Source organism: Phyllobates terribilis, unplaced genomic scaffold, assembly GCF_046119375.1.
Source record: "Phyllobates terribilis strain yellow unplaced genomic scaffold, ASM4611937v1 Scaffold_14__1_contigs__length_39327217, whole genome shotgun sequence".
Classification (NCBI taxonomy): Eukaryota; Metazoa; Chordata; class Amphibia; order Anura; family Dendrobatidae; genus Phyllobates; species Phyllobates terribilis.
The window spans coordinates 9,640,232-9,666,684 of NW_027362774.1; the positions used below are offsets into that span (position 1 = coordinate 9,640,232).

At 43.3% G+C, this 26,453-nt stretch overlaps 1 long non-coding RNA gene across 2 annotated transcripts in view; it reads left to right on the plus strand.

The window, feature by feature from the left end:
- LOC141175740 (uncharacterized) overlaps positions 1-26,453 on the plus strand; it is a 288,283-nt gene that overhangs the window by 100,516 nt on the left and 161,314 nt on the right. For both annotated transcript variants that reach the window (XR_012253049.1, XR_012253050.1), the window contains exon 2: positions 5,217-5,382. This is a non-coding gene — a long non-coding RNA (uncharacterized lncRNA). The remainder of the gene's footprint in view (positions 1-5,216; positions 5,383-26,453) is intronic.

A 26,453-nucleotide genomic window follows, 5' to 3' on the forward strand; every position in this document is an offset into this window, starting at 1 on the left:
TCATATGGAGGATCGTAGACTGTAACTACAGACTATAGATACGAAATCTGTGGGCCAACCAAAAGTTGGGGGACAGTGAGTATCGCTTGGCACAAAAGGCAGTGGAACTACTGCTCCGGGGAGGGGATCTTGTGGACTGATTGCATTTTGGACATTTACCTGGAATTGCTGTATTACCATGGACGTAAGGAATAAAATATTGTTACATCGTTAACCTGCCTAGGTGATTATTAAAACCCACAATCTCAGATCTTCACAGATAGGAAGCAAGAACTTTTGATTCTAAGTGCCAAAAAACAAGCATTATTATGGGTGACCGATTTTGACCACTGCTAGGAACTCCAACCCTTTGTCATAATATTCAATACATTCCTGCACCATTTTTGGTGCAGGTGCAATTTGTTTTATTTTGCCAGAAGAGTCCATTGCTATTAGGGTATACTGTTGCAATAAAATTGAGAACTTGGCCTGTACAATGTTAAGGAAGGCGCAAGGATCCAAAGTTTCCTAGCTGGACATAGCCCCATCACACTGCCTTCACCGGCTTATCTTCTTATACCGCAGCCTGATGCTATCTCTTCCCCACGCATCCTGCCTTCCACATAATGTAAAAAAGTTATTCATCAGACCAGGCCACATTTTTCCATTTATCTTTGGTTTATTTTCCTTGAACAAGTTCCCATTGCAAGCACTTTCAATGGTGAACAGGGGTCAGTACTCTGATTCATTTGTCGCTATGCAGTCTCATACAAAGCGAGCTCCAATAATCTACTTATTACACCTTTAGCCAGAATTAACTTGTTCAGCAATTTGTACTGTAGTATATAGTAACTTTTTTGTTCAATTGGGTAAGATGAGCTAGCTTTTACTCCTCTTGCACATCAATGGGGCATCGGTACCCATGATTAAGTTGTCGGTTCACCGGTCGTTCTTCTTGGACCACGGTTGGTATGTTCTTATCACATATCCAGAAAATAAACATTATACTGGGAACACCCCACAAAGCCTGCCCTATACTTAGAACAGTCCACAAATCCTGCTCTGTGTACTAGGAGCACCTCAAAAGACCTGCCGTATACCAGAAGCACCCTAAAAGACTTGGTACGTACTGAGAACACCTCAAAAGTCCTTCAAGACCTGCTGTATAGTGGGAGCACCCCACAAGTCCTGCCATATAAAAGGGACACACGAGAAGACCTGCCATATACAGGGAACATCACACAAGTCCTACCATATAACAGGGACACAATAGAAAACCTGCCATATACAGGGAACGTCACACAAGTCCTGCAGTTTACCGGGAATACCACTTAAGTGTTGCCACTTCACTGGTAAACCCCATAAGGCCCACCTTACACTGGGAACATCACACAAGACCAGCCATATACTGGTTATACTCCACAAGTTTTGCTATATTACAGGAACACAACAGAAGACCTATTATATACTAGGAACATCCTACAAATCCTGCAGTATACCGGGAATGCCACTTAAGAGCTGCCATATCACTGGTGCACCCCACAAGGCCCAACTTATACTGAAAACACCCCACAAGACCTGCCATATACTGGGAACACCCCACAAGGCCTGCCGTATACTGGGAACACCCCACAAGGCCTGCCATATACTGGTGATACTACACAAGACCTTCCATATACTGGTTATACTCTACAAGACCTGCCGTATACTGGGAACACCCCACAAGGCCTGCCATATACTGGTGATACTGCACAAGACCTTCCATATACTGGTTATACTCTACAAGACCTGCCATATACTGGGAACACCCCACAAGGCCTGCCGTATACTGGGAACACCCCACAAGGCCTGCCATATACTGGTGATACTGCACAAGACCTTCCATATACTGGTTATACTCTACAAGACCTGCCGTATACTGGGAACACCCCACAAGGGCTGCAGTGTAACAGGAACACACCAGAAGACCCATGATATATTGGGGACACCCAACAGAATCTTCCATTTTGGAGATTCTCTGACTAGTCATCTATCCATCTCAATTTGTCTCTTGCCAAAGTCAAGTCCCACCCCATAGTTGACATTGTAACAAGATAGTTATAATGGCTGATCTATGTGTGTTTGTATTTAATTTATATATATTATACACACTTAGAGAAATATTTATTAGACTATTCATATATCTATGTGTACATATAAGCCAGTATAGACATTTATGGAGCCATTGTACCAGCTGAATATTTATACACTTTAATATATAACAACCGTCCAGTTTATAGTTTATTGATACATTTACAATACATACAAGCAATTCACTTCTGTCCTGATATCGACATTTTAGTTGCTGACAGATCCTAAGAGCTCCTATGAGCCACGTACGGGTTAATGTTTAAAAGCTGCATGGTTTGGCCACAGTGTTAAATGTTACCTATCGTGTAATGTCCACTGTAGTGGATAGCAATGAAGAATTGCAGGCAGCTTCCAAAGTGATTTAATGATATCCTGAGCGTTGCTGAAAAGTGCTGAGCAGAATCCTTGTACACTCTTAAACATGCCTGAAATGTCTCCCCTTAGGTTTCCTTAACCTTATTGATAATGATAAAGTCTCATAAATCTAGGTAAACCTTTAATTATACCTTAGAAACACTCTGCTATTATATTTATGAGATCCCAATAAAGGGTAGATCAAAATTAGCTAAGTATACGTTTTATCATAAAGGAAGGCGGCCTTCCGGGTTAAGCTTAGAATAAGCTGCACCCTATTTCTTAGATAGCGGCTTTTAAAACCTGATCTTTTTAATGACCATTGGTAATGCATTATTTTTTTCTTTCTGCTCTCAAAGCAGCAGGGGAAAATATTCATTATGAACAGTACATGTCAGCCTTCTAAAAATGGTGAAAATTAAGTGAATTTCATTAAATTCTTCCCCATGAAAAGTTGGTACGTCTCTTATAGTGCACACAATGGTCATTATCGTACGTAGATTATTGAATTAATAACTCTAAATTAGAAGCAAATTATGGAGAAAGAACAAGGTGCTGAATTTCGACTGCTCCTATTTTCTCAAGTAGCCAATTGGAAATGGACAATTCACGTGCTGGCCGGATGAACACAGAACAAATATATGCCTAGTAGAGGATTTCTGCCACCATTTATGAAAAGTTGGAATCCACTCTTAAAATTGCATCTCATACTGTCTCAGACTTGAAATTACATTTAGGGATACCTTGTAATTAAATTTTAAACACTTCTAAATAAAAGGAACTGTTTAAAGTGGACAACCTTGTTGACCTTGGAAAAATTAAGACTTACACAGATGGTGGTATAGATTTAGGTTTACAACTCTTGGACTGGTATAGTGCCATAGCTCTAGAACAGTTGTACCCAAAGTTGGTCATAGTTGCTCTATTGTTAGAAGTAAACCTGGAAAAGTATGTTACAGAAATGGAAAGCTTACCGTTTTGTGTCCTATTCCATAAAACATAACTATAGATCCTTACAAATTGTGGTTGGTGAGTAAAAGTTGGGTATATTATAGAGTTGAGCAAAATAATTCATAGGACAATGGTCCAGCGGCCACATCGGTAATACATACCCACAGGACCAGAGCTCTTCTTCAACCTGCCGGTATCCCTGGTTCCTCTTTGATTAGTAGGCCCAGCACAACGTCATTACTGCGGCGTGATGCACGCATGACGTTGCACCAGGCTTGCTCATCAGAAGAAGCACCAGACATGCCAGCAGATAGGAGGAGGCTTGCAAGGCCTTGCAGCCACAGACTACCCATGTGGTAGGTAGATCAGGGTCCTGCAAATCGTTTTGCTCAATTTTAAAATACTACTCATGAGCAAAAAAAGCCTTGCGGTTGACTAAATTTTGGCACAGACAGAACTGTAAAAACTTTTCTAATGCTATAAAGACCTGATAATCCCTCAGATCTAGTTTCATCCAACTTAAACCTAATGTCATACAAAAGGTTGGATATACATGAGTATAAAGAAGGCAAATATCGCGCCTGTGTCATAAGGATACCGGGTCAAACACAGTTAACAAAGGGCTGGAACTTAAATTCCAAAAACCAGAAGGACAAGGTTTTTTTTTAATGCTCACGTGATACATCTATTTCAAATTGATCAAAATGGGATATTTTAACCAAAAGTATTGTTCGTTTTGAGAAATTTAGTAACACACAAACATTTTAGTCAATCAATGACAGGCAGTCAAAAAAGTTGGTTATGGTTAAAAAAAAAAAAAGTTTCCGAAGGATCTTTCTGAAAGAACTTTCCTAGAAAGACCCTTTGTCCAGTGTTGATGAATATTTATGACCAGATTGGTCGACTGTGGTGGCAAATATGAATTGCAAATAGTCGTGCTGACGAAACAATCGTTTTCCTCATGATCATTCATTTAACCACCACCAGCCAACTTCTATCTAGGGTATATGGCTACCTCAAGGGTCATATTTCGTAAAAATAGAGTATCAAAGGTTGACAGACTCCAAATGCTAATAACCATTTTGATAAGAATTAGTCAAAATCTAACCATTTTGATAGTTTATAATTTTAAAATCTGAATCTGTTGTCTGTTAGTTCCGTCTGGCATTTTCGATGGTCAAGACCATATGGACATATGATTGAGCAAGGTATGGTCTGAAGTAAATTAAGTCTGGTGATAAGTATCAATATAAATGATAAAATGACCTGAAAATAAACCAAATACTATTCCAATCCCGAACAGCTTGTGTGAGAGTTTATTATGGTTCCAAACCATTTCTTCAACCAAGCAAACAATATTGTCAGCAGTGACAGGACTCATCTCTTTTATATAGAAGCATTGCTTACTTAATATGGCCCTTGGTAAAAGAAGAAAAAAAATCCTGTATCGCTCCAAACAAAAACAAAATAGAGAATGAAAGTTTGTTCTGATTTATTTTGCCAAATATTAATCTTCTGATCTGCACTTCCAAACACCCAGATAATCAATTAAAATCTGTCTCAATCACATAAATCCTCTTCATATTCTGATCTGATCTGGAATTTTTTCTGAACATCGTAGTAATTTATATGCTTGAATGTGTAGAATTTATATTTACATTTTTGGACATTTGCTTTTTTTTTTCCTGAACACATGTATCTTTTTAATTAAATTGTTAGTTTTTTTTTTTTTAATCTAGGGAGGGCATGAGGGAACTCATTAACGGCAGTACTTTGAAGGAATATGATCTGTTTTTGATTAGATCAAGTGTATTTTATGGAAGAGCCAGAACTGATGAAGAGGACTCACTGATGGCGATGAATACATGATCTCGATTTATCTCACTGTCTGCATAAAGAAACCATTTGATCTGTCACAGAAGCCCAACCAAGAGTAAAAAAAGACATTAGCGACAAAGCATCAGAAAGGTCAGTAGAACATGATGGTTGAGGGGGGGGGGGTGTATATTGTTTCCACAAAATAACACGAACAAATATTATATAAAATATTCTGCTTCTAGAAATGAAAAATCATTTCTATCTTTTTTTCCATAATGAGTCACTAGATCGGTTTAGAAAGGCTATTTTTCCTTACTGTTTAAATGTAGAAGGATGCTTCTTATAAGTTTTAAGTCTTATAAGTACTTTTTTTTTTTTTATAAGAATATTTATTTTTATTGCTAAATTTCAGAATTCCTATTTTATAAAACTAGGGAGGGTAAAAGGGTAAGTGGTCGAGGCAACTTAATGTAAATGTACCTTCGAGGCAAGAGAATTACATAGTATGGAAAAAATAGAATCAATTTAGTCAAGGATAATAAGGCTCTGTGCCCACGATGCAGAAATGCTCCGGATTTTTCCTGAGCGTTTCTGCATCTCCCTGGCAGAAAAAATGCATGCGGATTGTACATGCGGATTGTACATGCGGATTGTACATGCATTTTTCCTGCCAGGGACAAGCGGAAGTGAAGGGTTTTGATCATGCGATTTTGCATGCGGGTTATCAAGCAATTTTAGCATCACTTAGAAAGTACTTGACAACTTGGTCACACTATATAAATCCCTGCAATCGGCATGGATTTTATGTAGTGTGACCAAGTTAGTTAAAAAAAAGAATAAAAATGGTAAAAAAAAAAAAAAAAAACATATACTCACCTTCCGATGGCCCCCGGTCTCCTTATCCGATGCGTCCGGTCTTCCCGGTGTCTCGCGGTTGTGTAAAAGGACCTTCCATGACGTCATTTAGTCATGTGACAGGTCACGCGACCGCCGACACCAGCGGTCGAGTGACCCGTCACATGACTAAATGATGTCATGGCAGGTCCATGGCAGGTTCTTTTAGACCATTGCGAGCTGCCGGGGAGCCAGGATGCATCGCTATGGAGTCCGGGGGCCATCAGAAAGGTATATTTTCTATTTTAATTCCTTTTTTTTACAGGTACTATGGTACCCGGGCCTGGAGGAGAGTCTCCTCTTCTCCAGACCTGGGTACCAGCCGCGCATTGAATCGCTTAATATCTGCATGTGCACATGTAGTCATGTGGATATTAAGTGATTCAATGCGAAAACGCCGCTATTACGCAAAATAATTGGTAGTGCTGCGGATTTCTCCGCAATGATAATCCGCAGCGGAAATCTCTGCAGCATGTGCACAGCACACGCGGATTATCATTGGGGAACATGGCAGACCTTCTACTAAATTGCCGCTGCGGAAACGCTTAAAAAACGCATAGTGGGCACACAGCCTAATATATCTCAGAATGTGACCATTACAGATGTTCAAGACAACATAGACCCAATAAACTGATTTCTAGAGAAATATAAAATATGGAATACTATAGAAATATAGCATTAACAAACAATGGCAGCATGCCCCATACTAATTAATCAAATTCCATTTTTTATGCTGGGGTTAAAACTTAAATTGTGGTCACATATTAGGTAGATGACCTCCTACTGATCTTCTCATACCCATCCCAGTCTCCGAGCTTCCTCTTTGGCTGGCGACTAGTATCTGAAGTCAGTACCCAGTCAATGCTTGCGGCGGTGAACGGAGCAGCAGTCCCGTGCTGTCCCCGCCGAACTTGGAAACTTGTTGGGAACCCATGTAGCGTTATAGGGGGTCAGTATGTGAATATATACCTTTTTTTTTTTTAAACTATGCTGGGTCGTTGGTGAACATAAAACATGGTGGACAAAATCTTTCATCTCGTATATCTGGCAAAACAAAGAAGTGATCAGAATGTTTTCAATGGGCAACAATTGCAAATATTAGAATCAGTTTTAAGCTGGTGTTAGTAAGATTTCTACTGATCTGGATGGTGTTTATGGACACGAAGAGTTGGCCTAAAATAATCCATGTATTTCATGTTTGCTGAAAGATAGCAAATCCCTTGAGGATATCCTCGGAAAAAAAAAAAAAGCAATATGTAGAAAAAGGTGGTTATATACGGTGGCTCAGTGGTTGGCACTGCAGCCTTGCAGCCCTGGGGTCCTGGGTTCAAATCCCACCAAGGACAACATCTGCAAGGAGTTTGTATGTTCTCCCCGTGTTTGTGTGGGTTTCCTCCGGGTTCTCTGGTTTCCTCCCACACTCTAAAGACATACTGATAGGGAATGTAGATTGTGAGCCCCAATGGGGACAGCGCTGATATTGTCTGTGAAGCGCTGTGGAATTAATGGCGCTATATAAGTGAGTAAAATAAATATATGAATTCAGAGTTTAATTGAGAACATCCGCCAGAGGGCTGTGCATGTAAAAGAGCCTGTTGCTTTTTTAGTTTTGATGAGAAATGGGTTAAATTGTGTGCCAATTTCCAGATGAAGAAAAAATATTAGCAAGATTTGTGGCAAATAAAAAAAAATATTAGTAATAAAAGTATATATATAAAATTGCGCTGGATAATAGACTTGGAGAGGTGTAAAATTAAAATAGAGAAGTATTTATTCTTAGATATTCAATAATCGATTAAAATAAGCAGTTGATAGATATGTTAAAATAAGTAAATAAAGCGAATAAAAACAATGTAGCATAAATCCTCAGGATTTAGGGTGGTAGTCCTAATTAGGAGTGGGTAGAAGGGCTCCGGTATGGTGCAAAAATGCCAGTGGTGCCCTAGGAGAGCGGAAGAGTGAGTTAGTTAAAGGTTTAGAGCTAATAATCTGGACACAGGTATTAATTGAAGGATGTTAGTAATACCTTCATGGGACCAGAGAAAGTTGAGTCTTGGATGTAAAGGTTTGCTTATACAGATACTGATGGTATGAGAGCTAGGAGAAAAAAATGGATATTTAAATGCCAAGAGTGTGCAAAGCAGTCATCAAAGCAAAAGGTGGATACTTTGAAGAACCTAGAATATAAGACATATTTTCAGTTGTTTCACACTTTTTTGTTAAGTATATAATTCTACATGTGTTAATTCATAGTTTTGATGCCTTCAGTGTGAATGTACAATTTTCATAGTCATGAAAATACAGAAAAATCTTTAAATGAGAAGGTGTGTCCAAACTTTTGGTCTGTACTGTACATTTGAAACCCTACCAATCAGGTAACTATAACCTAATCTAATACTGTGATTAATCGTACATCATACTTTAAATATCCATTTTTTTCTCCTAGCTCTCATACCATCAGTATCTGTATAAGCAAACCTTTACATCCAAGACTCAACTTTCTCTGGTCCCATGAAGGTATTACTAACATCCTTCAGTTAATACCTGTGTCCAGATTATTAGCTCTAAACCTTTAACTAACTCACTCTTCCGCTCTCCTAGGGCACCACTGGCATTTTTGCACCATACCGGAGCCCTTCTACCCACTCCTAATTAGGACTACCACCCTAAATCCTGAGGATTTATGCTACATTGTTTTTATTCGCTTTATTTACTTATTTTAACATATCTATCAACTGCTTATTTTAATCGATTATTGAATATCTAAGAATAAATACTTCTCTATTTTAATTTTACACCTCTCCAAGTCTATTATCCAGCGCAATTTTATATATATATTTTTATATATACTTTTATTACTAATAGTTTATTAAAAACCGATTTTCTAAATATTGGTAGGACACTGAGTGGTCACTGTCCCAATTTGCAGCAGGCTAATAGACTTCCTACCAGCGCCACTGGAAACCCCAGTATTATCCCTAAATAAAATAAAAATGTAATAGCATTGTCTCAAGTCATGTGTCATCTTACTGATGCTATCGAAGTCAGTGGAGTTCTGTACTATTCTCAGCATTGAGAGGTACATGAAGAGATCTGAGCTCAGCAAGAAAGCTATAAGGGTTGCAGTGGTGGCAATGGCACTGATTTCTTGATTTCATGTGCCTAAGGGGGTCCTAGAGACTCATCTGCCACATAAATGACACGTGTGGGATAATCTTTTATAGACTTTGCATTGGAGACTATAAACTTCAAGGAATGCCTCTAAGCAAAAGTGTCTCTTTTCGGTTCTTGCTGCCCTTGCTTGGCATATCTTGGAAGGCACTTGAGTCATGGTCATTGTCACATGTATTATCAAAGGCATATAGTATGTGGGACACTCCATTACAGATTTTACAGTGGGGTAAAGGAACTTTAAGTTATGCTTTTACACCAGCTGTCTCTTTTCCGCTCCCGTTGGCCTTGGTTGGCTTCTATTGTGTCCTATAAAGACTGTAAATTATTTCATTATGCACATGGTAAACATGTCGGTGGTAACAAATGTTGGGAAAAAAATGAGTGTTTTACTCTTCTCATATTTATTAGTAATGCAGTTATCATTGTAATAAGGTGGGTGCTATGTTTTTCTCCCCAGCATCTAAATTTTGGCCATAAAATTCCCTTGTAGTCTATAACTATGCAGCCGGTACATAAAGATTTTATTCTGATCCGGCATCAAGAGACAAAGAAAAACAGATATCGCCCAACGTTTTGACCAACAGGTGGTCTTTTTCAAGGACATTTGTAATTTGTTTGACACATTGAACAAGAGCAAAAGGTGTTGTTCTGCACGAGATCCCCCTTTTTCTCTCATTCAATGTGTCAATGAGAATCTGCAGATGTCGTTGAAAAAGACCACCTGTTGGACGAAACATTGGACCCTATTTGTTTTGCTTTGTCTCTTGATGCCGGATCAGAATAAAATCTTTATTTAACAAGATTCACCATTCTTGTTGTCTTCTTCGGTGCTGAGGTCTTCGCTACTACCGTATTATCCAGGACCGCAGTCCTTTCCTCAAGCATGACCATCTACATAGCAGTGCTGTCGGCTTATCTCTACGTTTGCAGCTGGTACAATCTCATCCATTGCTATGTCTGTCTTTTATGGTATGACGGGATCAAAACAGTCGTGGGTTTATTTCCACCGTTGATCCAGGAGAAGGGAATGCTGATCAACAAGGAGAACGGTGGAAAATTAAATATTTCTTTTTATCGTCGTACAAACATTTTTGTTCAAATATAAATGTTATGTGCTCTATCTGGTTGTGTTCGTGTACTCCTTTTTTTTTTTTTCTTTGTTCAGTTAATGGGAAGATAATCATAATTTTAGAGCGCATTGAAGCTGGTATGAAGGTATGTCAAGAGACTCGAGCCTTCTCCCTTAATCTCTCAAATGGTTTACACTAGTCTCAAGTCAAGGGTTTTTTCCCTCTAAAATGGCATTATCTCCTTAGCTCAGCTCATATTTATCAAATATGGCACTGAATTACCCATCAAACTCTGGAAAATGTTACGTTCCTCTCATGCAAAAATGCCTGGATGTCGGTGTCTGCATCTCGTCTCAAATTCTTTCCCTTGACATGAGCTCAATTTAACTGTGTCCATAATTCCTTCTCGCTTTGCAGAAGAAAGTTTAATTTCTGCACACGGTGAGGCAAACCATTGCTTTCAAGCCAGCCCATTCCGGCGTGCAATTTTCACTGACGTGTGTAATTCCTCTACGACATATGATATAAACACAGCAAAGAATGATGTGTGGGCAAGTACAGGCAACAGGCCCGTATCTGTAAACAAGCATCGAGATACTTATGAACATGTCAAGAGTTATAGGAGTAGATTTATAATCACTTAAGATGTGGTAATGTAAAGAAGCTTCTTCTTTATCCACCGTCAAACTTCAGAAAGCTGAAGTGTAATGCACCCCAGTGGGCTGCCACCCAGCATTCCAGAAACCAGCTTTGTAAGTTCGGATGTCATGTCATGTGAGCTGCCATGTACCTTTCAGGTTGACTGTATTCTGAGCTTCTTGCTGTCTGTCGTGAGCTGTCCCAGTAGTTCAAAGCTAATTGTTGTAGACTTATCTCTACCTTAGATGTTATCTGCAAGGTGGTCATAGTCATTTGTAAAAATAGGGATGAGTAATCTCAATGTACAAACTCTGCAAACAGATGGCATACCATGGATCTCATTATGGTAGAATCCCATACAACATGCACTTCATTAAGTGTTTTATTGTTACGATACTGGCGTAGTACTGCTGGAAACCAGTGGCCGAAGGAACACGAGCAGGAACAGCAAGCGGTAGTAGAAGTTTTTGTAGTTAACAAAAGGAGTTGTAGGAAACAATTCGTAGATAGGTGAGAACAATCTAGGTAAGAATGTTCAGGAGCTTGGAGACTGGAAACTAGGCTAACAGCTAGACACAATACTCAAGCAATGAGTGGGAGATCCATGTGGCTTTAAGTAGGCCCAAACAGGAAACAAGATGGATCCCACAGGTTCAGAATCTGTCATCTTAGTAAAGGGCAATTGCAGAAAAGAACAGCAGCCTCCTGTGGTAAGGAGTGGGATTGCAGCACAATTATTAAGGTGAACAATAGCAGCCACTAGTGGTCAAACTGTAGGAGGACAACTGGAATCCTGTCATTTATGGACTTCCGGAGGTCAAATGGAAATTGTACTTATTCTAGCACTTCTAATGCTCAATTATGCTGTCGCTCCTTAAAGGAGTTATCTGGGATTTTATAAAATGTTGCTAAGAGCAGAAAAGTTGTAAATTGAAAATCAATACACACCTTTTCCATATATCGAAGCTCTGATGATCCATTGGTCCCCACGGGTCTCGGCTTATTTCCCTGCAGTAATGATGTTGCCAACATCCAAATGACTTCTGCAGCCACTCATTAGGCTTAGTGATCTCATGCTGTACATGCTCACATCACTATTGAGGCCAGTAATTGGCTACAGTAGTTATGGCCTCAGCAAAAATGCTAGTATGTATGGAAGAAGACAGCTAAGTCCAGTGATTGGCCACAGCAGTGACGGGGATGTAGGTGGCCTCATAGCTGCATTACTGAGGACCACCCAAGTGTCAGTGATCGACACAATCTTTTTATGCAGCATGGTGGCTCAGGGGTTAGTATTTGTTGCTTTGCAGAACTGGGGTCCTGGATTTAAATCCCACCAAGGACAACATCTACAAGGAGTTTGTATGTTCTCCCCGTGTTTGCGTGGGTTTCCTCCGGATTCTCCAGTTTCCTCCCACATTCCAAAGGCATACTGATAGGGAATGTAGATTGTGAGCCCCATTGGGGACAGCAATGATAATGTCTGTAAAGCACCGTGGAATATGATGGAGCTATATAAGCAAAGCATAATAATAATTTGTGTGGACCTGTGGGATAATGTCAAGTCAAGATAAAGGAATTCCATAATTCTTCACAATAAGAAATGTTTAGTTGTCACCTACTAATAATCGTTGCTGACCCATCAGCCTAGCATATGGGAAGGCAGCTTAGAAGGTATATTTCATTAAACTATTCAGATGAGATCTAATTGTAAATGTATTTGGGTAGTCGTTTAAAGGCAAGTGATTTCCCACCAGCACCAAATATCCCACGCCATTATTTTCTGCAGTGTCTTCGGTTGCATTTTGAGCTCAGTATCCTTGTTCTTAAGGAGTTGCATGCAGACACCTCTCAGCTGATAGAGCCTATCCAAGGTGCTTTATCACCACTGGTATTTCCTTCCTAATTAACAGGCATTACTTCTGCGCAAGGGGGGAAACCTGTCACATCAAGTGATCAGCACTGTAAGTGCTGCCCGCATGGGGCTCATATGATCTTTTGCCCCAACTAATTTCTAATACTTGATAAAAGAGTGAAGAGAGATAGCGAGCAGCTGGTTTGAGATCTGTTTTCCCAGCTTAGAGGTCAGCTGTCCTTTGTTTCATCCTCTCACACTGATACTATGACACTCCCAGCAAAAGTACATACTCAATCAAGCCTGGAGACTGAGGGCTCGACAATGAACGCGAGGAATACTACTTGCATTACCGATCTTTGGGTTTTGTGTAAAAAAAAAATCAATGCATGTTAGAATTTATGGTACAATGTCCAGAACAAAAGCCATGTCTCCACTCACGTCATCTGCTCTAACTTAATACCTTTAGGAATAACTATATGTAGCAAGAAATGTAATAGACGGGGTAATGTTTCTAAACTCCTGGGAAGGGAATATGTGCAGTTTACCAGTCACCAGCTGTCTCCTGTGATCAGATTGAATATAAGTTAGTTAGTTTTACTTCCAGAGGTTGCAGAGAATATGTTTGGCTAGAAATCGAAATGTCTAATCTGTTATGCAGTTACAGGGAGTCTTGGATGAATATGAAGAAAATGTGAGTTTTTGATGGTGTAGAATATTTGAATTGTTCTGTATCTTTTCTATTACTTCATTAGTTAATGTAGAACAGATCAATTATACATTTACTGATGTTAGAAACAACCATCACCTACAGGGATGGCGTTTTTTTTTTTATTTGCTGGCTAAACATGGATTCATGTAACATTGGAGCATAAAGTTCTCACTATGACATCACTTGTCTTGTGAATTGATTGGTTCATTCTCAGTGATGTCCTTGGCCTCTAGTGAATGGCTAGGCTGCATACTCAGTGATGACATTGGCCTCTAGTTAATGGCTAGGCTGCATTCTCAGTGATGTCCTTGGCCTCTAGTGAATGGCTAGGCTGCATTCTCAGTGATGTCATTGGCCTCTAGTGAATGGCTAGGCTGCATTCTCAGTGATGTCATTGGCCTCTAGTGAATGGCTAGGCTGCATTCTCAGTGATGTCCTTGGCCTCTAGTGAATGGATAGGCTGCATTCTCAGTGATGTCATTGGCCTCTAGTGAATGGCTAGGCTGCATACTCAGTGATGACATTGGCCTCTAGTTAATGGCTAGGCTGCATTCTCAGTGATGACATTGGCCTCTAGTTAATGGCTAGGCTGCATACTCAGTGATGTCATTGACCTCTAGTTAATGGCTAGGCTGCATTCTCAGTGATGTCATTGGCCTCTAGTTAATGGCTAGGCTGCATTCTCAGTGATGACATTGGCCTCTAGTTAATGGCTAGGCTGCATTCTCAGTGATGTCATTGGCCTCTAATTAATGGCTAGGCTGCATACTCAGTGATGTCATTGGCCTCTAGTGAATGGATAGGCTGCATTCTCAGTGATGACATTGGCCTCTGGAGAATGGATAGGCTGCATTCTCAGTGATGACATTGGCCTCTAGTGAATGGCTAGGCTGCATTCTCAGTGATGTCATTGGCCTCTAGTGAATGGCTAGGCTGCATTCTCAGTGATGACATTGGCCTCTAGTGAATGGCTAGGCTGCATTCTCAGTGATGACATTGGTCTCTAGTGAATGGCTAGGCTGCCTTCTCAGTGATGACATTGGCCTCTAGTGAATGGCTAGACTGCATTCTCAGTGATGACATTGGCCTCTAGTGAATGGCTAGGCTGTATTCTCAGTGATGTCATTGGCCTCTAGTGAATGGCTAGGCTGCATTCTCAGTGATGACATTGGCCTCTAGTGAATGGCTAGGCTGCATTCTCAGTGATGACATTGGCCTCTAGTTAATGGCTAGGCTGCATTCTCAGTGATGACATTGGCCTCTAGTTAATGGCTAGGCTGCATTCTCAGTGATGACATTGACCTCTAGTTAATGGCTAGGCTGCATTCTCAGTGATGACATTGGCCTCTAGTGAATGGCTAGGCTGCATTCTCAGTGATGACATTGGTCTCTAGTGAATGGCTAGGCTGCATTCTCAGTGATGACATTGGCCTCTAGTGAATGGCTAGACTGCATTCTCAGTGATGACATTGGCCTCTAGTGAATGGCTAGGCTGTATTCTCAGTGATGTCATTGGCCTCTAGTGAATGGCTAGGTTGCATTCTCAGTGATGACATTGGCCTCTAGTTAATGGCTAGGCTGCATTCTCAGTGATGACATTGGCCTCTAGTTAATGGCTAGGCTGCATTCTCAGTGATGACATTGGCCTCTAGTTAATGGCTAGGCTGCATTCTCAGTGATGACATTGACCTCTAGTTAATGGCTAGGCTGCATTCTCAGTGATGACATTGGCCTCTAGTTAATGGCTAGGCTGCATTCTCAGTGATGACATTGGCCTCTAGTTAATGGCTAGGCTGTATTCTCAGTGATGTCATTGGCCTCTAGTGAATGGCTAGGCTGCATTCTCAGTGATGACATTGGCCTCTAGTGAATGGCTAGGCTGCATTCTCAGTGATGACATTGGCCTCTAGTTAATGGCTAGGCTGCATTATCAGTGATGACATTGGCCTCTAGTTAATGGCTAGGCTGCATTCTCAGTGATGACATTGACCTCTAGTTAATGGCTAGGCTGCATTCTCAGTGATGACATTGGCCTCTACTGAATGGCTAGGCTGTATTCTCAGTGATGACATTGGCCTCTAGTTAATGGCTAGGCTGTATTCTCAGTGATGTCATTGGCCTCTAGTGAATGGCTATGCTGCATTCTCAGTGATGACATTGGCCTCTAGTGAATGGCTAGGCTGTATTCTCAGTGATAACATTGGCCTCTAGTGAATGGCTAGGCTGCATTCTCAGTGATGACATTGGCCTCTAGTGAATGGCTAGGCTGTATTCTCAGTGATGACATTGGCCTTTAGTGAATGGCTAGGCTGCATTCTCAGTGATGACATTGGCCTCTAGTAAATGGCTAGGCTGCATTCTCAGTGATGTCATTGGCCTCTAGTTAATGGCTAGGCTGCATTCTCAGTGATGTCATTGGCCTCTGGAGAATGAATAGGCTGCATTCTCAGTGATGTCATTGGCCTCTGGAGAATGGCTAGGCTGCATTCTCAGTGATGTCATTGACCTCTGGAGAATGGATATGCTGCATTCTCAGTGATGTTATTGGCCTCTGGAGAATGGATAGGCTGCATTCTCAGTGATGTCATTGGCCTCTCAAGAATGGCTAGGCTGCATTCTCAGTGATGTCTTTGACGTCTAGTAAATAGATAAGTTACGTTCTCAGTAAAGTCACTGGACTCTTGTGAATGGATAAGCTGCATTCTCAGTAAAGTCACTGGACTCTAGTGAATAGATAGGCTGTATTTTTTTGCAAAGTTACTGGTCTCAAGTGAATGGGCAGACAACATTTTCAGCATTATTACTGGTCTCTAGTGAATGGGTAGGCAGCATTTTCAGTGCTGTCACTGATCTATAGTGAATGATTAAGCTGCATTCTCCGTGATGTCACTGGTCTGTAATGAATGGGTAGGCTGCATTCTCAGCCCCTGATGAAGCCGGATTAGTGGCGAAACATGTCAGGGGGCTGGGACTTGTTTTAACAATAGTTGCTGTACTGTGCAAATAAGGTGATATCAATTGCAGACTCACCACTAACATAACTATTGCAGCAATTGGCCAGAAAATAAATTCTCTAAATTAGACAGCAATATTAGAAAAACCACACATTAGTGATTTAGTCCACCAGTTGCATTTTTATAATTTAGATAGTGTTGGAAATATCGCATAATTCATTTTAAATTATATGTAATAAAAGTATTGTTTGGTAGTAGAGTTGGAAGAATGTTAAAATGAACTTTCCATTTGGAAAATGTTACATACATCTTGTATACTCTACCATCATTTCAGGGTCTCTACCCTGTAGTTGTTGCATTTTCAGCTATTCCACTGGTCTCGAATGAATTTATTAGCTGCATTCTTAGTGAGGTCACTGGTCTCTGTTGAATAGATAGGTTACATTCTCAGTCATGCCACTAGGGTCTAATGAATGTGTTGTCTGCCTTTTTAATAATATCACAGGTCTGTAAAGAATGGGTATGATGCATTTTTAGCCACCCTACCCTGATGAAGCCAGATTATTGGCGAAACATGTCAGAGCGAGGCATGGTGGACTGATTTGTTAGGTATTAACAATTGTAGCTGTCCCCTGCACAAGTAAGGTGGTGTTTACTACACACACCACCAACATTATTAGACAGCAACAATGGAAAATCCACACATTCTCATTTTAAAGAATACCTAATAAAAGTATTTTTTGTTTTATTAATGCTAGTGGATATGGTGGAAGAATGCTAAGAATCTGTCCATTTGGACAGTCCACTGTCTACTGGTCTCTGGTGAATGGATAGTCTGCATTCTCATTGATGTCAGAGGTCCCTAATGAATGGAGAGTCTGCGTTCTCAGTGAAGTCACCGACCTCTAATTAATGGATTGGCTGCTCTCTCAATGATGTCAGTGGTCTCTGGTGAATGGAGATCACATCCCCAGTGATGTCTCTAGTCTCAAATTAATGGATAGGCTCCATACTCAGTGATGTCACTGGTCTGCAGTGAATGGGAAGGCTCCATACTCAGTGATGTCACTGGTCTGCAGTGAATGGGAAGGCTCCATACTCAGTGATGTCATTGGTCTGCAGTGAATGGGAAGGCTCCATACTCAGTGATGTCACTGGTCTGGAGTGAATGGGAAGGCTCCATACTCAGTGATGTCATTGGACTGCAGTGAATGGGAAGGCTCCATACTCAGTGATGTCATTGGTCTGCAGTGAATGGGAAGGCTCCATACTCAGTGATGTCACTGGTCTGCAGTGAATGGGAAGGCTCCATACTCAGTGATGTCATTGGTCTGCAGTGAATGGGAAGGCTCCATACTCAGTGATGTCACTGGTCTGCAGTGAATGGGAAGGCTCCATACTCAGTGATGCCACTGGTCTGCAGTGAATGGGAAGGCTCCATACTCAGTGATGTCACTGGTCTGCAGTGAATGGGAAGGCTCCATACTCAGTGATGTCACTGGTCTGCAGTGAATGGGAAGGCTCCATACTCAGTGATGTCATTGGTCTGCAGTGAATGGGAAGGCTCCATACTCAGTGATGTCACTGGTCTGCAGTGAATGGGAAGGCTCCATACTCAGTGATGTCACTGGTCTGCAGTGAATGGGAAGGCTCCATACTCAGTGATGTCATTGGTCTGCAGTGAATGGGAAGGCTCCATACTCAGTGATGTCACTGGTCTGGAGTGAATGGGAAGGCTCCATACTCAGTGATGTCATTGGTCTGCAGTGAATGGGAAGGCTCCATACTCAGTGATGTCACTGGTCTGGAGTGAATGGGAAGGCTCCATACTCAGTGATGTCATTGGTCTGCAGTGAATGGGAAGGCTCCATACTCAGTGATGTCACTGGTCTGGAGTGAATGGGAAGGCTCCATACTCAGTGATGTCATTGGACTGCAGTGAATGGGAAGGCTCCATACTCAGTGATGTCATTGGTCTGCAGTGAATGGGAAGGCTCCATACTCAGTGATGTCACTGGTCTGGAGTGAATGGGAAGGCTCCATACTCAGTGATGTCATTGGACTGCAGTGAATGGGAAGGCTCCATACTCAGTGATGTCATTGGTCTGCAGTGAATGGGAAGGCTCCATACTCAGTGATGTCACTGGTCTGCAGTGAATGGGAAGGCTCCATACTCAGTGATGTCATTGGTCTGCAGTGAATGGGAAGGCTCCATACTCAGTGATGTCACTGGTCTGCAGTGAATGGGAAGGCTCCATACTCAGTGATGCCACTGGTCTGCAGTGAATGGGAAGGCTCCATACTCAGTGATGTCACTGGTCTGCAGTGAATGGGAAGGCTCCATACTCAGTGATGTCACTGGTCTGCAGTGAATGGGAAGGCTCCATACTCAGTGATGTCATTGGTCTGCAGTGAATGGGAAGGCTCCATACTCAGTGATGTCACTGGTCTGCAGTGAATGGGAAGGCTCCATACTCAGTGATGTCACTGGTCTGCAGTGAATGGGAAGGCTCCATACTCAGTGATGTCATTGGTCTGCAGTGAATGGGAAGGCTCCATACTCAGTGATGTCACTGGTCTGGAGTGAATGGGAAGGCTCCATACTCAGTGATGTCATTGGTCTGCAGTGAATGGGAAGGCTCCATACTCAGTGATGTCACTGGTCTGCAGTGAATGGGAAGGCTCCATACTCAGTGATGTCATTGGTCTGCAGTGAATGGGAAGGCTCCATACTCAGTGATGTCACTGGTCTGGAGTGAATGGGAAGGCTCCATACTCAGTGATGTCATTGGACTGCAGTGAATGGGAAGGCTCCATACTCAGTGATGTCATTGGTCTGCAGTGAATGGGAAGGCTCCATACTCAGTGATGTCACTGGTCTGGAGTGAATGGGAAGGCTCCATACTCAGTGATGTCATTGGTCTGCAGTGAATGGGAAGGCTCCATACTCAGTGATGTCACTGGTCTGGAGTGAATGGGAAGGCTCCATACTCAGTGATGTGATTGGTCTGCAGTGAATGGGAAGGCTCCATACTCAGTGATGTCACTGGTCTGGAGTGAATGGGAAGGCTCCATACTCAGTGATGTCACTGGTCTGCAGTGAATGGGAAGGCTCCATACTCAGTGATGTCATTGGTCTGCAGTGAATGGGAAGGCTCCATACTCAGTGATGTCACTGGTCTGGAGTGAATGGGAAGGCTCCATACTCAGTGATGTCATTGGTCTGCAGTGAATGGGAAGGCTCCATACTCAGTGATGTCACTGGTCTGGAGTGAATGGGAAGGCTCCATACTCAGTGATGTCATTGGTCTGCAGTGAATGGGAAGGCTCCATACTCAGTGATGTCACTGGTCTGCAGTGAATGGGAAGGCTCCATACTCAGTGATGTCACTGGTCTGCAGTGAATGGGAAGGCTCCATACTCAGTGATGTCACTGGTCTGCAGTGAATGGGAAGGCTCCATACTCAGTGATGTCATTGGTCTGCAGTGAATGGGAAGGCTCCATACTCAGTGATGTCATTGGACTGCAGTGAATGGGAAGGCTCCATACTCAGTGATGTCATTGGTCTGCAGTGAATGGGAAGGCTCCATACTCAGTGATGTCATTGGTCTGCAGTGAATGGGAAGGCTCCATACTCAGTGATGTCATTGGTCTGCAGTGAATGGGAAGGCTCCATACTCAGTGATGTCATTGGTCTGCAGAGAATGGGAAGGCTCCATACTCAGTGATGTCATTGGTCTGCAGTGAATGGGAAGGCTCCATACTCAGTGATGTCACTGGTCTGCAGTGAATGGGAAGGCTCCATACTCAGTGATGTCATTGGTCTGCAGTGAATGGGAAGGCTCTATACTCAGTGATGTCACTGGTCTGCAGTGAATGGGAAGGCTCCATACTCAGTGATGTCACTGGTCTAGAGTGAATGGGAAGGCTCCATACTCAGTGATGTCATTGGACTGCAGTGAATGGGAAGGCTCCATACTCAGTGATGTCATTGGTCTGCAGTGAATGGGAAGGCTCCATACTCAGTGATGTCACTGGTCTGCAGTGAATGGGAAGGCTCCATACTCAGTGATGTCATTGGTCTGCAGTGAATGGGAAGGCTCCATATTCAGTGATGTCATTGGTCTGCAGTGAATGGGAAGGCTCCATACTCAGTGATGTCATTGGTCTGCAGTGAATGGGAAGGCTCCATACTCAGTGATGTCACTGGTCTGCAGTGAATGGGAAGGCTCCATACTCAGTGATGTCATTGGTCTGCAGTGAATGGGAAGGCTCCATACTCAGTGATGTCACTGGTCTGCAGTGAATGGGAAGGCTCCATACTCAGTGATGTCACTGGTCTGCAGTGAATGGGAAGGCTCCATACTCAGTGATGTCATTGGTCTGCAGTGAATGGGAAGGCTCCATACTCAGTGATGTCATTGGTCTGCAGTGAAAGGGAAGGCTCCATACTCAGTGATGTCATTGGTCTGCAGTGAATGGGAAGGCTCCATACTCAGTGATGTCATTGGTCTATAGTGAATGGGAAAGCTCCATACTCAGTGATGTCATTGGTCTGCAGTGAATGGGAAGGCTCCATACTCAGTGATGTCATTGGTCTGGAGTGAATGGGAAGGCTCCATACTCAGTGATGTCATTGGACTACAGTGAATGGGAAGGCTCCATACTCAGTGATGTCATTGGTCTGCAGTGAATGGGAAGGCTCCATACTCAGCGATGTCACTGGTCTGCAGTGAATGGGAAGGCTCCATACTCAGCGATGTCACTGGTCTGCAGTGAATGGGAAGGCTCCATACTCAGTGATGTCATTGGTCTGCAGTGAATGGGAAGGCTCCATACTCAGCGATGTCACTGGTCTGCAGTGAATGGGAAGGCTCCATACTCAGTGATGTCATTGGTCTGCAGTGAATGGGAAGGCTCCATACTCAGTGATGTCACTGGTCTGCAGTGAATGGGAAGGCTCCATACTCAGTGATGTCATTGGTCTGCAGTGAATGGGAAGGCTCCATACTCAGTGATGTCACTGGTCTGCAGTGAATGGGAAGGCTCCATACTCAGTGATGTCATTGGTCTGCAGTGAATGGGAAGGCTCCATACTCAGTGATGTCACTGGTCTGCAGTGAATGGGAAGGCTCCATACTCAGTGATGTCATTGGTCTGCAGTGAATGGGAAGGCTTCATACTCAGTGATGTCATTGGTCTGCAGTGAATGGGAAGGCTCCATACTCAGTGATGTCATTGGTCTGCAGTGAATAGGAAGGCTCCATACTCAGTGATGTCATTGGTCTGCAGTGAATGGGAAGGCTCCATACTCAGTGATGTCACTGGTCTGCAGTGAATGGGAAGGCTCCATACTCAGTGATGTCATTGGTCTGCAGTGAATGGGAAGGCTCCATACTCAGTGATGTCATTGGTCTGCAGTGAATGGGAAGGCTCCATACTCAGTGATGTCATTGGTCTGCAGTGAATGGGAAGGCTCCATACTCAGTGATGTCATTGGTCTATAGTGAATGGGAAGGCTCCATACTCAGTGATGTCATTGGTCTGCAGTGAATGGGAAGGCTCCATACTCAGTGATGTCATTGGTCTGCAGTGAATGGGAAGGCTCCATACTCAGTGATGTCATTGGTCTGCAGTGAATGGGAAGGCTCCATACTCAGTGATGTCATTGGTCTGCAGTGAATGGGAAGGCTCCATACTCAGTGATGTCACTGGTCTGGAGTGAATGGGAAGGCTCCATACTCAGTGATGTCACTGGTCTGCAGTGAATGGGAAGGCTCCATACTCAGTGATGTCATTGGTCTGCAGTGAATGGGAAGGCTCCATACTCAGTGATGTCACTGGTCTGGAGTGAATGGGAAGGCTCCATACTCAGTGATGTCATTGGTCTGCAGTGAATGGGAAGGCTCCATACTCAGTGATGTCACTGGTCTGGAGTGAATGGGAAGGCTCCATACTCAGTGATGTCATTGGTCTGCAGTGAATGGGAAGGCTCCATACTCAGTGATGTCACTGGTCTGCAGTGAATGGGAAGGCTCCATACTCAGTGATGTCACTGGTCTGCAGTGAATGGGAAGGCTCCATACTCAGTGATGTCACTGGTCTGCAGTGAATGGGAAGGCTCCATACTCAGTGATGTCATTGGTCTGCAGTGAATGGGAAGGCTCCATACTCAGTGATGTCATTGGACTGCAGTGAATGGGAAGGCTCCATACTCAGTGATGTCATTGGTCTGCAGTGAATGGGAAGGCTCCATACTCAGTGATGTCATTGGTCTGCAGTGAATGGGAAGGCTCCATACTCAGTGATGTCATTGGTCTGCAGTGAATGGGAAGGCTCCATACTCAGTGATGTCATTGGTCTGCAGAGAATGGGAAGGCTCCATACTCAGTGATGTCATTGGTCTGCAGTGAATGGGAAGGCTCCATACTCAGTGATGTCACTGGTCTGCAGTGAATGGGAAGGCTCCATACTCAGTGATGTCATTGGTCTGCAGTGAATGGGAAGGCTCTATACTCAGTGATGTCACTGGTCTGCAGTGAATGGGAAGGCTCCATACTCAGTGATGTCACTGGTCTAGAGTGAATGGGAAGGCTCCATACTCAGTGATGTCATTGGACTGCAGTGAATGGGAAGGCTCCATACTCAGTGATGTCATTCGTCTGCAGTGAATGGGAAGGCTCCATACTCAGTGATGTCACTGGTCTGCAGTGAATGGGAAGGCTCCATACTCAGTGATGTCATTGGTCTGCAGTGAATGGGAAGGCTCCATACTCAGTGATGTCATTGGTCTGCAGTGAATGGGAAGGCTCCATACTCAGTGATGTCATTGGTCTGCAGTAGAGATGAGCGGTGTTCGACTAGAACTGTTCGCCAATCTCAAATTCGAGCTGTTTTGGGCGGTGTTCGAGTTGTTCGACGAACCCGAACGATTTGCAAAAAATTCGGCTGTTCGAGGTTATGTTCGATAACTGTTCGTGCACCAAAAGCGTGTCCTGCATGTCTGGCGCTATTTAGAGCACCAATCATGCAGGGATTGTCTGCCACTCACTGTAATGCCACAGCCATGGTGGTTGTGGCATTACAGTGATTGCCCAAATCGATGGGAACAGTGCCAACAGTGAAACATGAAAAGCCGGCAATTCAGCAGCGGCATACACCGGTACCCGACAATTTAGAACCGAAAGAATAGAGCTTCACACATAGATTAGATAGAAATAAACATGTCAGCCACATATATATGAAGTACAGTGACAGTGTTGCTTACTGTACTTGTCATTTAGCGTAAAGGATTTATCAAAAAAAATAATAGTGTTTTCATGCACCGTCTCTTTAAAAAAGCCGGCCGGCAATTCAGCATCTGTACCCGACAATTTATAACAGACAGAATAGAGCTTCACACATAGATTAGATAGATAGAAACATGTCAGTCACATATATATGAAGTACAGTGACAGTGTTGGTTACTGTACTTGTCATTTAGTATTAAAATAAAGGATTTATTATTAAAAAAATTGGCGTGGGGTTCCCCTTAATTTTAGGCTCTAGCGGAGGTTAAGCAGACAGCTGGGGCAGATGTTTGAAGCCTGGGAAGGGGGTAATACCCACGGAGCTTCCCAGTTTACTAATATCAGCCCCCAGCTGAATACATAACCTTTACTAGCTATTAAAATGGGGGACCCCCCCAAAAAAATGACGTGGGGTCCCCCCTAATTTAATAGCTAGCAAAGGCTAGGCAGACAGCTGGGGGCTGATATTAATAGCCCAGGAAGGGAGCCATGAATATTGGCCCCCTCCCAGGCTAGAAACACCAGCCGTCAGCCGCCCCAGAAATGGCGCATTCATAGGATGCGCCAATTCTGGCACTTAGCCTCGCTCTTCCACGCTGCCCTGGTGCGGTGGCAGGGGGTAATAGGGTTGGGGTTGATGTCAGCTTATAATGCCAGCTGACATCAAGCCCAGGTTAGTAATGGAGAGGCGTCTATAAGACACCCCCATTACTAACCCCATAGTCAAAGTTAAAAAAAACACAAACACCCAGAATAAAGTCCTTTAATTGAAATAAAGACACAATTCTTTATTGTTCTAAATTAAACCATACTTACCATCACGCCCATTCCAGCTGAAGCCAACGATCTCCTGCAATAAAAGAAAAATAATAAAGCAACCTCATCCTTACCTTTCCATGGTTCCCACGACAGCTTCAGCTCTGCTACATCGAGATGACAGGCTGGACCGCAGCAGAACGCTGCCATCCAGCCTCTCATCCCGCAGACACTGAGAAGCGCAGGCTTGCTTGCGCTGCTCAGCGTCTCTCTGTGACGACATCCAGATGAGCCGAGTTCATGTCCAATGAACTCGGCTCACCTCATGCACGTCACTGACAGCGTGGGAAAATTCTCACGCTGAAGCGGTGAGTGCAGGAGAATTCTCCCACGCTGTCAGTGACGTGCATAAGGTGAGCTCATGTCCAATGAACTCAGCTCACCTCCTGCACGTCACTGACAGCGTGGGAGAATTCTCCTGCACTCAGCGCTTCAGCGTGAGAATTCTCCCACGCTGAAGCGCTGAGTGCAGGAGAATTTTCCCACGCTGTCAGTGACGTGCATAAGGTGAGCTCATGTCCAATGAACTCAGCTCACCTCCTGCACGTCACTGACAGCGTGGGAGAATTCTCCTGCACTCAGCGCTTCAGTGTGAGAATTCTCCCACGCTGAAGCGCTGAGTGCAGGAGAATTTTCCCACGCTGTCAGTGACGTGCATGAGGTGAGCCGAGTTCATTGGACATAAACTCGGCTCATCTGGATGCCCTCACAGAGAGACACTGTGGAGCGCAAGCAAGCCTGCGCTTCTCAGTGTCTGCGGGATGACAGGCTGGATGGCAGCGTTCTGCTGCGGTCCAGCCTGTCATCTCGATGTAGCAGAGCTGAAGCTGTCATGGGAACCATGGAAAGGTAAGGATGATGTTGCTTTATTATTTTTCTTTTATTTCAGGAGATCGTTGGCTTCAGCTGGAATGGGCGTGATGGTAAGTATGGTTTAATTTAGAACAATAAAGAATTGTGTGTTTATTTCAATTAAAGGACTTTTTTCTGGGTGTTGTGTTTTTTTTAAATACTTTACTAGAAATTCATGGTGGTCATGTCTAATATTGGCGTGACCCCATGAATTTCGGGCTTAGGGCCAGCTGATAATGCCAAGCTGGCCCTAACCCCTTTATTACCCAGTGAGCCACCGCATCAGGGCCCTGGATGAGTTGGGTACAGCGCCAGAAGATGGCGCTTCTATGAACGCGCCATTTTCCGGGGTGGCTGCGGACTGCAATTTGCAGCGGGGGTGGCCCAGAAAGCTTGGGCTTCCCTGCGCTGCGGATTCCAGCCCCCAGCTGCCTAGTTGTACCTGGCTGGACACAAAAACAGGGCGAAGCCCCACGTCAATTTTCTTTAAATTATTTCAAGAAATAATTAAGGAAAAAAGGGCTTCCCTACATTGTTGTGTCCGGCCAGGTACAAATAGGCAGCTGGTGGTTGGGGGCAGCCCGTTCCTGCCTGCTGTACCTGGCTGGACACAAATATAGTGTGAAGCCCCACGTCAATTTTTTTTAAATTATTTCATGAATTTCCTGAAATAATTTAAAAAAATTGAAGTGGGGCTTCGCACTATATTTGTGTCCAGCCAGGTACAGCAGGCAGGAACGGGCTGCCCCCATCCACCAGCTGCCTATTTGTACCTGGCCGGACACAACAATATAGGGAAGGCCTTTTTTTCTTAATTATTTCATGAATTTCATGAAATAATTAAAAAAAAAGTACGTGGGGCTTCGCCCTATTTTTGTGTCCAGCCAGGTACAACTAGGCAGCTGGGGGCTGGAATCTGCAGCGCAGGGAGGCCCAAGCTTTCTGGGCCCCCCCCCGCTACAAAT